The following is a 4,497-nucleotide window of genomic DNA, read 5'->3' as shown; positions in this document are numbered from 1 at the left end:
GCCTGGCACCACCAGATTTATTTTTGTTCTTTACAAATTGAAACCTTGCTTTATCCTTATTGACACATTCCAAGACTGAGGGGAGCCTGATTGCATTTGAGGACTTCAACAGGAGCAAATTTGTGCCCCAATTGCCTGCAGAAATTAAAGGGAGACGATCAACTTATTTATCCAGGCTGGGTTGGAAGGTGGGAAGGGGGGGGGGGTGTGCACACACTGCAAAAATTGTGGCACATGTAAATTCATTTTATTCTTTTTAAAAGGGTTGATTTTAAGAAGTTACAGGCTGATTACTAAAACTAAAGTGCCCATCTAATTAAAAAAATAAAGCCTAATTTGTACATGCAAACACCCTAAGATATGGTTGTGCTGCTATACACTTCATTGATAAAGACAAAAACATGCTTTGAACCAAATTAATAGTTTTATCAGTGTCTATCTAGTAGGTTTATGACTTTCACATCCTCTTTAGATTGGACAAATATTATCATGCATGTAGACCAGGGATCCCCAACTCCTCAAAGCATCCTGTCCTGCAGACTTTCTATTTCCCTGCTTCAACATACCAGACTCAAATTAATGGCTCAGTCACAGACTTGTGCAGAGCTTGTCAGAGATCCATTTAATTTGACTTAGGTGTGTTGCAACAAAACATCTAATACCATCAGGATAGTGAGCCTTGAGGACCAGGGCTGGGGATCAGTGATGTAGACAGTTGGTGAGATGATGATGTATGAATGTTGCATTATGATAAAAAATACATTCATTTGTATGTAACGTATAAAGTAGTATTCTCTTAACTTTGCACTAAATGTGTTTGCATATTCTTGTGGTGGCACCTCGGGGACCAGTCAGATTGTAAGAGTAGCCCAGGCCCCCCAGGCCACCCCTTTTTCCCCGCCTTCGGACGTATCGGTCAGGTTGATGACAACACTGTTCGAGAGAGGAACCAAAAAAAAACTCAGAGACAGACTCTGTCAAATGTGTTCAGTTTTTATTTAAAAAAGATATTAAATACAAATTATATCATGATTGAAATACATTTCCTTTGGAGGAAATAATAGCTGTTTGATTTGTAGTTTGTACCATGAAAAGTTTTAATAAAAAAAAAAAATACCCGTGAACAGAGAGAGCTTCAACTTGACCAGTAGGGGAAAATAAGAAGTAAAAAAATGACGTTACAGAAGTGTGACCCTGCATCTGCACTAACAGACTGAGGTTGGGTGGCTGGGTGTGTACGGAGAGAAGTGACATACTGAGAGGTGAGAGGTTCACCGGCCTTAAGTGGCAGTGAACTGGGATGACCTGAGTGCCAGACTGACACAGATTTGCCCGAAGCTGAAATCTGCCTGCTGGGCACGGAGGCTACCAATTAACCTGATGAGCAACGGAAAGAAATGGTTCTTTAAATATAAAACATTCATTAGTGATTATATTCCCCAAAATACACTGAATCTTAAAGACTTTGCTGTGCAATCGGTGAGTCACTGAATTGTTCATAAGAAACCCTAGTTTGGATCAGCTTATAATTCTTTAATAGATAAATAATTTTCATTTTTAAGTACTGTACATGATGTCTAGTCAGACACAAAGCTGGCCAGGAAATTCTACTAATAATAATAATTATTATAATAATTATATATAAAAAGACACACATACAAATATTAGGGAAGGGATAGCTTAAACATATTTTTCTGTATGTTCCTCCCCCTTACATCAAGTCTTTGAATAGATGGGATATAGCACCAACAGGCTGGTTGTAAGTTGCTGCTGTCTGTTAGAGGAAGCATACAGCCAATTTCGTGCTACCAAGCTACTGGGCAGGCATTCTCCTGTCAGTACTCTCTCCATGTTTCAAGTCTTTACACAGGATGTAGGAGAGCATCGGGCAGGAAGCTTCATGGGGAGGACCACGCCTCCTCCCTAAGACCCCCTACCACTTGTGTGAATGCATATATGGTGCTGTGTCCACCTTGTGGAGATTTGTTGGCATACGATCATACAAGCAAATTTTCAAAGAAACAAAAACATCAACAAAAACAGAAAATAGTTGCTTTGAGTAGAAAATTTCTGAGGGGATGTTTTCTAAGTTTGCTGTCAGAAGTCCTGGTGTAGCTTCTCTTTCTTTCTTTCGTTTCCTCCCTGGGTTATTATTGTTTTCTTACAATATCACACTGTTTCATCTGACATTACCTCCAAAGAAAGGTATGCAGATACAGATAGGTCCAATTATCTTTAACTGCACGCATTGACGGGTAGCAGGGCAGCTAAAGTGCTTTAAGTGCTTGTGCTTGGAGCATAGGGGCAGCTGGCATCTGCAGTAGATTGAGACGGTCACATCGGGCCCTTGTCCCGTTCAAACAAGCCTACACCAGTAGCCTACTGACAGGAAGGGGAGTAGGGGTGGGCAGGGTTCTGGAGACGAGGACAGGATTAGGCACAGGCGTAAGGATGCAACAAGCTGTGAATATGGGGGTAAAAATGTCAAGGAACTAGAGGACCTGCATGATAGACAGGAGACAAGGAGGAAGGCAAATGATGGCAGGCCAGAGAAAACAGCCGAAGGAAAAGAGACAGCAGGGGATGGGAAAGAGACAAAGGACAGACAAATCTAATAATTTCTAAGATTGCAGGCAAGCATGGGAACACTTAAGATGACAACTCAGCACAAAATGTCTTTCTGGTATCCGATGTATTGCTTCTTAACCATTAAAGGAAGTTCTAATACACTTATATCTTGCACCAGACCTGAATCTGACAAAGTATCCAAACATCTGTGACACTTCCCAAACCACTGCTGCAGCACAATCCACCTAACTCTCCTTTTGTAATAATGAAAATTCAAACAGCTGCAAAAATACTGTTATGCTGTGTGTTGCAAAAACATCTTATTGGCTCACCATCTGACTTTCTGGTTCAAACTTCTGTTTGGGGTGTGCAAGCAGAAAAACGTATTACCTTCTGTTTGGTTAGATGGTTCCTGTGGTGAGAGTCTCATTTACTTTTAAAGATATTAATGATTAGCTTGGTTGACTTTGCAACTAAGGAAGTAGCAACCAGTGAGCCAAACTGCTGAACAAATCTGCTCATCTCTGGAGCTGTGATTTAAGAGCTGTTTCAATGCAACTGTAATTGTGGTTTCCAGGTTGCAGATTGTGAAGGGTGATTTTGATGTAGTTTTTGCAGTTACAAAGCAATCCCAGTCACACCAATCAAAACTACGAAGCAATGCTTCAGAATTCCCATTGACTGACCCGTGGAGTGCTTTCTGCCTGGGAATATTTACAGTTTTCATATAACCAAAGAAATTAGCTGGGGAGGCTACCTTTCTAGGTCAGTGTACTCTAATTGGTCTGACCAGGCACTGCCCACCACCGCATATCAGCTCAAATCAAAATGTCAAAAAAAGTTAAATTAGACTGAAAATTAGCCTGTATCCTGAGAGCTGGTTGAGCTACAAACTTTTTAAATAGTTTTTGAAGAAATGTTATATTTGTTATATAGCTGAGTGGTTTCATAAATCTTTACTGATGTTTATATTATTTTGAAGTATCAAATCTCCAACAATCATATCTATTAAAGCTTTGAGTCCACAGCTACAGTCCTCAGGAAGGGTGCAGGGTACAAACTTATCAGGTCTAATATTCAAAAGGTAAATTTTCTGCAAAGCACTCCGTGAATTGAGGACTGAAGAGGCATAAGGGGAGGGGAGGAATCCAAAGGCTGGTTGTTAAGGCACTGTAACTGCACGCTTGCCACCATCCCACCTGCCCAGCCGAGCAGTGACAAGGAACAAGAGGCAGCGGAGAAGGCCGATGGTGCCATCGTGCTTAATGAGAAGTGTCACCATCCCAAAGTCTTATTTTAAAATGGACCCTGAGCTGGAGTGTGTTTTCTTTTTCTGCATTGTTTAATAAAGCAGGGACTGGGGATGGGCAGTCTGACATCTCTAAACCAAGCTTAGTGATATATAGTATTAACACAAAGTGTGTTGAGAGAGCACACACACCCACACACCATCTTGCACGAACAGGCAGCTGTGAAAACGTATGTTATGCAGGCGTTCATGGATTACAAGACACACAGACTTGTGGTTACTCACTCACAGACACACACACAATAGAAACTATGTTGGTGCGTTTTTTTTGTTTGATTTTGTTTTTTTGGGTGGGGGTTGGGGGGACTGGGGGGGTCACAGTAACGAAAAAGTCCTCTTTAAAGTGAGTGGAAAAGTCCCTCCTTCCTCTCCTCTATTAGAATAGTGCACTTTCTTTCCTCCCACTCTGTCTCAGCTTTCAGCTTAATTTTTTATTTTATAAAAAAGAATAGAGGGTCCCTTAGCATGGGACAGTTAGCTGTGATGGACAGGAAGCTGTGCCCCCCCCCCCCCCCCCGTTCTCCCCCAACCCCTCTGACAGAAACGGGACCTGAAATCAAAGTCCCAGAGTTCCTTCAAATGTTTACATAAAACTACATGCAAGAGCAAAGTGCGCTCTC

This window comes from Melanotaenia boesemani, chromosome 14, assembly GCF_017639745.1.
Source record: "Melanotaenia boesemani isolate fMelBoe1 chromosome 14, fMelBoe1.pri, whole genome shotgun sequence".
Taxonomy (NCBI): domain Eukaryota; kingdom Metazoa; phylum Chordata; class Actinopteri; order Atheriniformes; family Melanotaeniidae; genus Melanotaenia; species Melanotaenia boesemani.
Note: the sequence above shows the minus strand (reverse complement) of the source record.